Here is a 13,827-nt window from a genome sequence, read left to right as displayed (position 1 = left end):
CTTCTGAATTCATCTTGAACTTCTGGCAGCTCTGTTGATACACTGCTGCAACCATTTTTGAAATGCCTTCAACAAAGTTTTGCTTGCAAGTAATATTAAAGAATTTGTTCCATGATTCCTGTATTCCATTGGGTCACCTTTCTTTATAATGGGCACAACTTATTTCTAGCATATACTAATACAACTAATCTTTATGTGTTGATATTTTACTCTGTATCATTGCTGAATTTGTTTATTGGCTCTAATAAATTGTATTCTCCCCTCCCCCTTGCTTGCTTGCTGGAAGGAAAGAGGACTTGAAATACTAAATGATGAAGATCAAAGACTATAGTCTTCATTATGGATTGTGCCTCAATATAAGGAAATAAAAAGACCTCATGATGGACCCAATAAATATCATCATGTTATATGGAGAAACGATTGAAATTGTCAAAGATTTCATTTTTCTTGGGCCCATAAGGTCATGGAAGAAGCAGTCAGAAATCAAACTGTACATATCGCATTAGGAAAATCTGCAGCAAAAGACCTCTTTAAAGTGTTGAAGAGCAAAGATGTCACTCTGAGGATTAAGGTGCACCTGACCCATCCAGAAAATCCATTGTCATCAAGTCAATTTCAATACATAACAACCATATGTAGGGTTTCTGAGGCTGTAAATCCTTTGCGGATAGCAGTTCAATGCATAACCCACCAGGGTTCCTTGTTCTAACCCAAACCGTGTATTTTAAATCACATCATATGCATGTGTAAGTCATACAGTGAATAAAAAAAATTGTAGCAGATTCAATGCATTTGAATTATGGTGGTGGTAAATACTGACAGTACCATGGACTGCCAGGAGAACAAACAAATCTGTTTTGGGAGAAGTACAATCAGAATGCTCCTTAGAAGCAAAGATATTGAAGACGCCGATTCTCATGTTTTGAACATGTTGTCAGCAAGGTCTGGTCCCTGAACAGGAACATCATGCTTGATAAAATGGAGGGTCAGTGAAAAAGAAGACAACCCTCAAGGAGTTAAATTGACGCAATGACAGCAAAAATGGGCTCAAATATAACAACACGTTTAAAGATGGTGCTGGATTGGGCAATGTTTCATACTATTGTGTATAGGGTTGCTAAAAGTTGGAACTGACTCGACATCACCTAACAACAACAATAATAGTTCTTGTTGATTTTATAGGATTTTGTATGCTAAATATCATGTTGTCTGCAAATAGAGATCATTTTACTTCTCTTATTTGGATGCTCTTTATTTCTTTTTCTTTACTAATTTCCCTGTCTAATAATCTCAGTACAACATTTAATTGTTGTTATTGTTAGGTGATGTTAGGAGAGGCTGGTAGGTTTGAACTACTGACCTTACAGCTAGCAGTACAGTGTTAATTCTACCACACCATACTAGGACTCCTAGAAGTGGGAAAACTGGACATCTTTGTCTTCTTCTTGCTTCCAGTCTGTCAGCTTTGAGTATAATATTACCTGAGAGGTTTTCATAAATATTCTTGATTAGTTTACAGAATATTTTTGTCGTAAGATGGTACAGGATTTTGTCAAATGCATTTTCTGCATCAGTTGAGATGATCCTATCTGTGGGGTATGCGTTCTTTTTTTGTTAATGTATTATTAATGTGGTGCATTGCAACGAATGCCTTCAGACATTGAATCCTATTTTTGGGAGTAAATCCTACTGATATATTTGGTTTGTTAGTATTTTTTAGTTTTTTTGAATATATGTGTCTATATTCATAAAGGAGTCCTGATGTGTTGCTGTGGGTTAAGGTGCTGGACTGAAAAGTCAGTTTGAACCATAAGGTCAGTGGTTCAAACTCACCAGCTGCTCCTCAGAAACCCTATACAGGATTGCTATGAGTCAGAACTGACTGAACATTACTTTAAAACAACAACCACAACATATTCATAAGGGATACTGACCTATCATTTTAATTCTTGTGGTGTCCTTATCTGATTTTATAATCATGGTATGCTGGAAAAATTCAGATTTTTTATGAAATCTTGGAATAGTGAATTCAAATACTGAATTTTGACTGTTCTTACAACTTAAAATGCCAGCAGAACTGTATTTTTTCCAAGTATAAGCAGAAAATTCAGGAGACCTGCTCAATTTTTATACAGGAAAAAGTAAACAGTGTCACAACTAATGGCTTTTGCATACTGAGTTTAGTTGTTAGTAGTGTTATTTGAAATATTCACTAATGGGGAGAAGTTCCTTTGCAAATGATTCCAGATAAAAGAAATTTAGTGTAGCCACATGATATATAGAACATGAAATGGAACAATTCATGTACTCCCCTCTGATATTGGCTATATTATGTTTACAAAGAAACCCCAGAAACTTCAGTAGTCTAACACTTAGACGTTTCTCCCTCACAAAGTGTCTTTCCAAGACACTTCATTTCCAAGCAGAGATCTAGGTACCTTCCATCTTGTACAAAAGCTATCTCAAACAAGCACTAGTGGTCCTGGTAAGGAGCTCTGGTAGTGCAGTGGTTACGAATTGGGCTGCTAACCTCAAGGTCAGCAGTTTGAAACCACCATCTGTTCCATGGGAGAAAGAGGAGGCTCTCTGCTCCTCTTTTTTTTTTTTTTTTACAGCCTCAGAAACCCCCTATGCAGAGTTGCTATGCATTGGAATCAACTCCAAGGTACACCACCACCACTACCACCATAAAGAGTCCTGGTATGCCTCCTTCAAAACATAGAAACACATGAGCAAGTATGTGAGCTTGCTGGTGACCACATTGGTCTATTGGTGAGTGGAAGAGGGAGAGAGGTAGCAATGAAGATAGGGTTTAGTTCCACCACGTTCCATAGACTCACATCGACCTGGAGATTAGAGAGACATGGAAGGAAGGAGGGCTGGGAGGTCCAAAGTGTGGCGAGACCTGGGGACTCTTGAGCCCATGGACAAGGAGGGCTAGAGCTAAGAGTGAAGCATCTAGCTAAGAGTGAAGTGAGGGGAGATGCACAAGAATGCCCAAACTTGCAGATAGTACCCATTTGACCTAGCCTCGATGGCTTGATAATTAGAACTTGACTAGAGTAAGATAAAAGAAGTAAGTTTTGACAAAGGCACTGAGTATAAATTGCTACAATTTGATGAACTTGACCTATGCTTATGGATGTAGTAGCTCAAAATACCAACTGAGAGGAAAGGAGTCTTCACATCAAGTATCAATCCTATCCCCTCTGTACAGGTAGGGATTGGCAACTTAGATATTGGCTACCTAAAATGAGGGGGCGATAAAGGCACGAAGTGACTGACTTATAAGTTTTCAAGAGGGAGTTTAGTTTCAGAGTTTGTGGGGAAAGGTAGAGTCCCCACTGAATAGTTTTCATCTTGTCTATGGGTCTGGTGAAAAGAGATGGGGACAAGATTCTTATTATTTAATAATGAATAATTGTTATCATGTCTAATTGCAACTGTCACAACTGTAAAGGTAGACATTTTGTAACAAAAATAGGGGAATAGTTAATTTTACATCCCAGGAACAGAGGACCCTAGGGCCATCAAGGGAGAAGAGCACAAGTGGAATGTGGGACCTATCCAGAGAAGCAGCAACATCAGACATGGAGGCAGAGATGAGGACATGGAGAGAGAGAGCAGCTGAGGGCTCTCGACTCATTGAGAGAGAGGGACTGAATGTTGGCAGCCAGGAGGAAGGCTTGCTTGGTTGCTTAAATTATTGTATATTTCTGACTGTTTTTGTGTACATCCCCCGCCCCCAAATATACACAGAGGGAATGGAAGCAAGTAGTGTTGAATTCTGATGAATGGAGAGGATTGTAATCATTGCAATGAAACGATGAGTGTAAAACCTATGTCCCCCCATCTGATATCATTCAATTCACACACACACTAAAACAAACAAACAAAAAAAAACTTAAAAAAAATAGTCCTGGTATGGGGCTTGTCTGTTAATGTGCAGGATTGCAAAGTTGGTTTGAATCACAATGTTGGCAGTTCAAGCTCATCAGCCACTCCTCAGAAACCCTACACAGGGTCACTATGGGTCAGAAATGACTTGACGGCACATAACAACAACAAATTATCTTTACTCCAACCTCCTGAATGGCTACTGTAGCCTGGTTAAATAACTAGGATACTTAGTGTTGAACTACTGAAAATGCCATAATTTCCATGTTCTTTTCAAATGGACAGTTCAGTTTTTAGCTCATATATCTCCTAGCAAGTGACTCTTCCAATCAAAGAAAGAATAATTCAGTATAACCCTTTTTACTATAATGCAGCTATACATACAGTGGGCCAAGAATACACATTCAGAGATAATAGTCAAGTTCCCAAGATGCTATAGGTTGTAGTAATCAAGATTTATGTCATTATTAGCTTAACAAACAATAGTTATAAGGACATTGTAAAGAATACTTGAAGAAGGATTCTCCTAGAAAATCAACTAATAATCAGTATTTGAGGCACATACCAAGTAGCAGAATTAATAGAAACATAAAATTACTTGAAAGTGGTATGTGTATCTTGGAAAAATAGAAATGAAGTTATACTAATACTCATTCTTTGATTAAACACAGCTAGTAAAGGGGTCCTGGTGTGGCACTGTGGGTTAATGCACCAGATGCAAGGCCGTTTGAACTGCAAGGTCTGCGGTTCAAGCTCACCAGTTGATCCTCGGAACCCCTACACAGAGTTGTTTTGGGTCGGAATAGACTCTATGGCACTTAACAACAACAAAGTATGTCATAAAGTGAACAAAGTGTTTTGTAAACATTTCATCCTGATTGTAAATCAAAGAATATATTTCTATTTGCTATTGAGTCAGCTCTGACTCATGATGACCCCATGTCCGAGTAGAACTGTGCTCCATAGATTGTTCAATGGCTGCTTTTTCCTAAGTAGATAACCATGCCTTCCTCCCAGGGTGCCTTTGGGTGGCCTTGAACCGTTGAGCTCTTTTATCATGTTCACCAACCAGGAAAGAGTATATTACTGGCTCAATTTTATAAATGGAAAAAGGGAAGACTCAGAGAGAGAGTATCAGAATACTTTGAGGTCCAACAGAAATTCTTTTAACTAAATAACATAGAAGCACAGTAACTTAGCACGAAGTTCAGAGCTGGGAAAGCTTCTGGGATGGATGATTCCATTTTTATCATGTTACCACAACCTTAGGTTATTGCCATCTTTCCATGAATCCACAGTACCAGCTGACTTCTCTTTTGGTTAAAGAATGGTGGCCATCAGGAAATGCTTCCTATTTTATATCCAGCAGCAGAAAGAGACTTTATTTCTCAGAAGCCATGATCTTCAATTAAACTAGTGTTTGTTTGTTTTTTCCCCAAGGGACATTTGTCAATGTCTGGAGAAATTTTGGGTTGTCATGAATGGGAGCAGGCATCTAGTGGGCATTCACGCTTCGACAATGGACAGCACAGTCTCACCATTAGAAAAAATTGTTGTTGTTAAGTGTCGTTGAGCTAGTTTGGACTTATAGAAATCCTGTATGGGGTTTCCAAAGAGAATCTGGTAGGTTTGAACTACTGACCTTTTGGTTAGCAGTCCAGTTCTTATCCTATAGCACCACACCAGGATTGCTCTACAAAAAAAGTATTCAATCCAAAGTATCAGTAGTGTTGAGGCTGTGAAATCCTGTTTTAGACTAAAGTTTCATTAGGGGGAAAAACACATCTGTGATTATCAGCATATCTCCAGGACCTAGTAATGCTTGGTACATATAAAATGTGTGGCTAATATTTGTTTAAAGAACAAGAAAATGTGATCCCTATATTGTTTCTATGATATAGATAGGGCTGTTAGGTGTCATTGATTTGGTTCCAATTGATAGCAACCCTATAAACAATACAATGACACATTGCCAGGTCCTGCACCATCCTCACAATTGTGTTATGTCTGAGCCCATTGCTGTAGTCCCATTGAAACTCATATTTAGAAGAGAATGAAGAAAAAGAGGATAAGCTCTCTAAAACAGTCATGAAGACAAGGAAACTATCCATGAGGTTGTTTCAATTGACTGATAAACAGTTACAGTTTTTTCCTATGTGACATAACATTTGATACTCTGGGTGCCTTAAAGAAGCTTTAGGCTTATGTCCTACTCCCAGAAGCTCATAATACTTCTAACTTAAAATCTCATTGATGGACAAGATATAAACATAGTAAAGCCAAATATTAAGTGAAGTCCTGTAGTGATGCTGTAGGATAGGTATTGGACTGCTAACTGCAAAGTCAGTAGTTAAAACCCACCATCCACTCCTCAGGAACCCTCTGAGTCAGAACCAACTCAACAGCACTTAACAACCACAAATACCAATTAATCATAATTGATGGCAGTCTTTCACAACAACCCAAGAGAAGTTTCCAGACAATATGGAAATTTTGACAAATGTAGGGTAATGGAAACAAATTATTTTAAAAAAGTTTTTACAAGATAAAAATTGTTATACAATGGTTTCATTTGAGGAGATTCTAAAAATTAGATAAAATGTGAGCTAATCTTATAAGGATACATAGTATTTAGATAGAATGGGTTTATATTGCCTTGGCTAGTTTACTCAAAACAGAGAATTTGTTTATAGGAGTAGAAGTCAATTTATTTCATTAGTCTCAAAAACATACAAAGCTTCAGGAAATGATTCATTATTTCTCGGTATTTTAATTTTAGATAAGACTACTGAAAACTCTCCTAAGAAAAAAAAATGAACTTTCAAGGTAATTCCAAACTTTGAAAGATGATCTTGCCTTAAAGCAAATTAACGCTCTGACTTTCCTTTTACATCTCGCATAGTTCTTAGGTGGCTCTGGGAGAATGTAAGACATCAAGGAGAGAATGAGTTCCGTACAAATCTCAGAACAGTTTTCCTAACTGTTGCTCCCGTTGTTTGAATGCTCTCAATTTTATTCCTTTAGCCACGGCTTCAGGTTTCTCCGTTTTGCCGTCTGGTCATTAATCTCCCTTCTGCAGCTAGCATGATCTTTCTAAAACTTCAATCTGAACATAAAATTGCCCAAATTAACATTGGTCTTCTTTAGTTTCTCTTTCCTCTTATCAGTAGTCTTCAGGGTTTGTGTACTTCTGTGGGTAATAATATAACCATTCTGAAAGTAACAAGCAAAAAGAGATTTTAAAGTATTGACTTTCAAATCTTCCACTTATACTTTGTCCTGAAGAATTCTTCCCTCCTGAAACAGCATCTGTGCTCAAGGAATCCTCTCAACAATTGCCCTTTCTCCATTCTACAAAATCCAGGTAACAGCTCTCTTATTCTAAACTGTGCTGGAGGAGATTCATTCACCAGGTTGTCAACATCTTCAGGTTATCACAAAAGAGGACAATTTGAAATATTAGCATAGATGTAGAGAAAGTGAGGATCTTCAGGACTTGGTAACAGACTCTATTCTGTTGTGAGTTTTGTTGTTGTTGTTAAGTGACATTGAGTTGGATTCTGACTCCAAGGCATAGCTGGTGAGTTGGAACTGAAAACCTTGTAGCTAGCAGTCCTGTTCTTATCCTATAGTGCCACACCAAGACTCCATTGTGAGTTTGGTGGGTTTTAATTCTGTGCTCCTTAAAAGCTAGGATGGCAAGATTTTGTTTTTCATTCTTTGGACATATTGTCAGGAAGGAACAGTGCATGGAGTAGGGTTTATGCTTGGTAGGATGGAGGGTCAGAAAAAAGAATAAGACCCTCAATGAGATGCATTGGCACAGTGGCAGCAGAAACGGGCTCAAGCGCAACACCAGTTGTAAGGATGGGGTAGGAGCCAGTAGTATCTTATTCTGTAGTGTATAGGATTGTTATGAGTTGGAACAGACGACAAGTCACCTAGCATCTTTGTTTTACAGATTTAAGAAGCCAATCAAACTGTTAGCTAACCATTGAACAAATTCTTGGTATCGAGCAATTTTATGATTTTTAAGCATATGACTCTAGCAGCATAGTGGTTACAAGTCAGACTGCTAGCCTGAAATTCAGTACTTTGAAACTATCAGTGGTTCCGAGGGAGAATGATGAGACTTTATGCTCCCATACAAATTTACAGCCTTGGAAACCCTACGCAGAGTCACTATGAGTCAGAACCAACTCCACAGCACGTAACCACTACCACATTGCTACAATGGAGTCCTGATATGGCACTGTGGGTTAATTTGCTGGACTTAAAAGTCAGTTTGAACCACAAGGTTGGAGGTTCAAGCTCACCACCTGCTCTTTGGAAACCCTATTCAGGGTTGCTATGGGTTAGAACCGACTTGATGGCACTTAAAAACAACAACCACAACAACAGTGCAATAATAAAATCTCTTCCATTCTCATCTACTTATCTATATAAAAAGCTGTCTCAGTACATAAATCTTTAAGACTGGACTAAATTGATGCTTAACTTGTTTCATTCTGACAAAAGTTAGTATGATGTATCCAAAGACTTTTAAATTAACTTAAAAAAAAAGTCTTTATCTTTTCTATTAAGAAATTCAGTGGAAATGATACTTAAATTTTATGCTTAATGCTTTTCAAAATATGCAATGCATTTATTACATCTAATGACTTATTCAAATCCATTTCACCTGATGGTGACTTTATAGGGCAAAACTGTTCCATAGGGTTTCTCAGGCTGTAAATTTTTACAGCAGCATAAAGCCTCCTTTCTCCCACAGAGGGGCTTGTGTGTTTGAACTGCAAGACTTGTGGCTAGCAATCTACTCCTTAACCCACTAGGTCAACAAGGCTCCACTTAATAGATTATACATGTCTTCCTATCAGTTTTGGACACGTTTAGAAGCCAAATCTGTTTGTTGCTAATTTGGGGATATGTTTTAATGTTACAAATTTATTCTTGAATTTCAGGATTTTGGATAAGGCACTGAAAAATAATCCTGTGCTAATTATCATAGTTCTCCAAAATTATCATAAATGGAGTCCAGACTGCAAAGCTGTTTGAACTGCGAGGTTGACAGTTCAAGCTCACCAGCTGCTCCTCAGAAACCTTATACAGGATCACTATGGGTCGGAACCGACTCAACAGCACTTCACAGCAACAACAACAATGATCATAATGCTAACTCAACCAAGAAGAAAATTTAATAAAGATTAATACTTACAAAAATTTCCAAAATATTGAAATGTTTTTCTTTTGGAGACTATAAGAGAGCAATTAGTGAAATGCTTTCAGTGAAATACAAGTCATTACAGTAGGATAAAATTTTCAACAGAGCTTTCTTCCAGTGGAGTGAATTATTCTGGATTTCTGGGGCCATTAAGGATAGTTCAAGGAGTAGTCTTCAGAATTTCTTGAGAAATACGTTTCTCTTGTTTATGGAGACCTTATCTCAGTTTGACTGCTAACAATCAAAGGGAATGTTGAGGATAATTAATGGATCCCCAATAATGATGGGAAGTGGCAGAGAGGAATTAACTGCCTCCTGCCAAGTGGAGGCAGGTCTAGTGGGAGGCAGATAGACAGAGGCACAACCTAGAGAGAAAGTTTGATGTTGCATCTGGACTAATCTACAATCCTAGATTAGTGTGGGAGTTAAGGTTTTATGTCAACAATCCACTGGGCCAGGATTGTCAGTGGTTTGGTAGTTGACATGTAGTTAAGATCTAATATAATGTTGCTAATTCTGTGATAAGGTCAGCTCTGAGCAGTCAATCAATTGAAAAGAAGTTTCCTTCAGGGACAGGGATGAAACACTTATTGTTGCAGATCAAAGACCACAACCTTCAGTAAGGGTTGCGATTCATTGTAAAGAAAATGAAAATCCTCATGTTGTTGTTGTTAAGTGCCTTTAAGTGGGTTCTGGCTCATAGTAACTGTGCATAGGGGTCCCAAGGCTTTAAATCATCACAGGAACAAAAAGCCTCCTCAATATCCTAAGGAGCATCTGGCTGGGCTCAAACCTCAGACCTTTTTGGTTCTCAGTGCAGTGCTTATCTGATGGATCTACTGCTTAAAATCCTCATTTGTTGCTGTTAAGTGCTATCTAGTCAGCTCCTACTCACAGCAACCCTGCATAGATTTTCAATGAGCAGCTGGTGAGCTTGAACCACCGACTTTGCAGTTCAAACCTACCTTAACCCATACCTTAACCCAAACTTACTTTAACCCATAGCACCACACCAGGACTCCAAAATCCTCACATCTGGACCAATAAATAACATCATGATAAATGGAGAAAAGATTGAAGTTGTCTAGGACTTCATTTTGTTTGGCTCCACAATCAATATTCATGAAAGCAGCATTCAAGATATCAAATGGCATATTGCATTGCAAATCTGCTGCACAAGACCTCTTTAAAATGTTCATAAGCAAGATGGTACTTTGAAGACTAAGGTGTACCTGACCCAAACCATGGTATTTTCAATTGCCTCATAGGCATGTGAAATTTGGACAATGAATAAGGTAGACTAGAGAAGAATTGATGCATTTGAATTATGGTGTTGGAGAAGAATATCAAAAGTTCTATGAACTGGCAGAAAAACAAGCAAATCTGGCAGAGAAGAAGTATAGCCAGAATGCTCCTTAAAATTGAGGGTAGAGAGACTTAGTCTCTTGGTCATTGGACATGTTGTCAGAAAGGATCAGTCCCTGGAGAAGGACATCATGCTTGGTAATGTTAGAGGGTCAGCATAAAAGAGGAAGACCACCCCCCACCCCCAACAAGATGGATTGACACAGTGGCAGCAACAATGGGCTTAAACATAGCAGTAATTGTGAGGATAGTGCGGGACCAGGCAGTATTTTGTTCTGTTGTGCATAGGATATACATGAGTCAGAAACTACCACAGTCGTAAGTACTTAGTATATTCTTAACAACAACAACAGCTATGTATTATCAGGGCTCCCTGGTGATGTAGTGGGTTGTTAACTGTAGAGTCAGTGGTTCAAATCCATTAGTTCTACAGGAGAAAGATGAAACTTTCTGCTCCCATAGAGATTTTTTTTCCTGCATGTTGTTTACTAAGAGTATTAAACTAGTAGATACAGAGTAAGTTCTCATAAAACCATTTCCCCAAACTTTCATCTTAGAAACACTAACCAGTGAAATGAATTTTAAATTGATTTTTAATATTGTTTCATGACAATGAAAAAGAAAAGTCTAAAAATATTTTCAAGTTATATATAGCTGTTGCTAGGTGATATCTAGTCAGTTCTTGATCATATATTCCCTTTTAAATTGGTTGAACTAGAGGTGCTCACTCATGTATACATTGAAAGAAAGGTACTTGGCCAATCAAGTGGAAGCAATCTGTATGTGTGCTCACTCCAAAGAATGTTGACCCAACAGAATGTAGAAATCTTGAAACATTAATCATTAACATAACATGAAAGAAAAAAATTTGCTTCAGATAATTCATAAACAGTTGTAACAGTATATATAGAGAACTGCCAGAAATTCAAGCCAGATTCAGAAGTGAACATGGACTAAGAAAATCATTGCTGAGGTTAGATGGAGCTTGGTTGAAAGCAGAGATTAGAAAGATGATTAATTGTACTTTATTGGCAAAGCAAAGGTTTTTGACTGTGTGGATCATGACAAACTATGGGTGTCATTGCAAAGAATGGGTATTCCAGAACACTTAATTGTGTACACAAGCAACTTGTACATAGACCAACAAGGCAGTTGTTAGAACAGAGCAAGGGGATACTGTTCATTTAAAATCAGGAACATGTGTGCCAAGATTAATTCCTTCCACCATACTTATTCAACCTGTATGCTGAGCAAATACTTTGAGAACCAGGATTATATGAGGAAGAACGTGGCATTAGGATTGGCGGAAGACTCATTAACAACCTGTGATATGCAGATGATACAACCTAGTTTCATGGAAGCAAAGAGGACTTAAGATACTTACAGATGAAGATCAAAGACTGCAACCCTCGGTGGTATGGTATAATTGCACCTCGATGAAAAGAAAACAAAAATCCTTACAGCTGGACGAATAACATTATGATAAATGGAGAAAAGACTGAAGCCGTCAAAGACTTCATCCAGCCAGGATCCACAATCCACACTCATTGAAGCAGCAGTCAAGAAATCATATGCCATATTGCATTTGGCAAACCTGCTGCAAATGACCTCTTTAAAGTGTTCTTGGCATAGATGAGGTCCGTGTATATAGTAGTCTAGTACGTCCTTTAAAAAGGGTGTTTGCATTGAATAGGTAATTTGTCCTGTAAAATTCTATCATGCAATCTCCAGTATTGTTTCTACCACCAAATCCTCAATTTACAACTACTGATCCTTCCTTTGTTTCCAATCTTTACATCCCAATCACCCATAGTTATCAGTACATCTTGATTGCATGTTTGATCAATTTCAGACTGAAGAAGTTGGTAGAGTTCTTCAATTTCATCATCATTGGTTTAGTGGTTGGTGTGTAAATTTGAATAACAGTTTTATTAACTGGTCTTCCTTGTAGGCATGTGAATATTATCCTATCACAAACAGCATTATACTTCGAGATAGATCTTGAAATGTTCTTTTTGATGATGAGTGTGATACCATCCTCTTCAATGTGTTGTACCTGGCATAGTAAACTGTATGATTGTCAGATTCAAAATAGTCAATGCCAGTCTGTTTCAGTCTAAAAGTTTGATTTGTATGCATTTTATTTTATTTTACCACAACTTCCAATTTTCCTAGATTTATGTTTCATACATTCCAATTTTTTAAAGTTTTTATTGTGAAATGAGTGATAGTTACATGGGATTACATCAATTTTACACTCATCATATTTTGTTTCATTGTAATGATTACAATCCCCTCCATGCATCATCATTCAACAGTATTTGCTTCTATTTCCTCTGGGTTTTTTTTGGATGTGCACAAAAACACTCAGGACTATATAATCATTTAAACAACCAAAGGTCACATTATGCAAGCCTATGTCCTGGACACAAGCACACAGCCTTTTCTTTCCATGAGTCTAAACTACTCTGTCTCTCCATATCATTATCTCTGCCTCCATCTCTGGTGTCGCTGCTTCAGTTATATTGAATCAAAAATCACAAATAACAAAAACATAAAATGGAAATAATCAGCAACAATATACTGCAAGATTAGACCCACTAAGTTTCTCATATCAAAATTAACAGATAAAAATTTTAAGGCATGTCTAATATAGTTAAAGAACCAATGAGAATGTCAAAATATGGCCAGAAAGATATGAAAAAGAAAAGTAAACTTTTAGAAATAAAATAAATTAATAATTGGAACTAGAACTCAATATTTAGGCCAGATAGCAGATCACACAGAATTAAAGAAAATAGAAAATTAGAAGCTAAAGAAACTTCACCCATTGCATTATAGATGATAGTTTTACTTTAGTTCTCTTTTTTGTTATTGATTTTTAGAATAAACTTCTAAATAACTCATAGATCAAAGAAAAACTTATAATGGAAAATAGAAAGCACTTAAAACTTTATAGAAAACACTTAAGCTTAATATAAAAAGTAAAATGCAAACATGTATGGGATTCAACTAAAGCAATATTTGAAGGAATTTTCCACCACATATGACAATACTAGAAATTAAGAAAGAAGTAAGTCTCAAAGTACGCAAGCAACTATTAAGCTTAAGAAGGAAACACAAAAACAAAAGAACAAATCTAAGTAAAGTAGAAAGAAGGGAATTATAAAAAGAAATAGTAAAAAAATAAAAAAGTTTGGACAAATCAAATATACTAATCCCATCAAGTCAATTCCTACTCATAGAGATCCTATGTAGTGTTGCTGTAAATCTTTGTAAGAGCAGAAAGCTCTCTCTTTTACCCCCGTGGAGCAGCTGGTGGATCAGAACTACTGCTGGTGGGT

General features: G+C 37.2%; 1 pseudogene; it reads right to left on the bottom strand.

Moving 5' to 3' along the window:
- The window catches only part of LOC102833769, a 111,565-nt pseudogene that overhangs the window by 71,091 nt on the left and 26,647 nt on the right, over positions 1 to 13,827 (bottom strand).

Source organism: Chrysochloris asiatica, unplaced genomic scaffold (genome assembly GCF_000296735.1).
Source record: "Chrysochloris asiatica unplaced genomic scaffold, ChrAsi1.0 scaffold00048, whole genome shotgun sequence".
Taxonomy (NCBI): domain Eukaryota; kingdom Metazoa; phylum Chordata; class Mammalia; order Afrosoricida; family Chrysochloridae; genus Chrysochloris; species Chrysochloris asiatica.
This window is presented reverse-complemented; position numbering and strand designations above follow the sequence as displayed.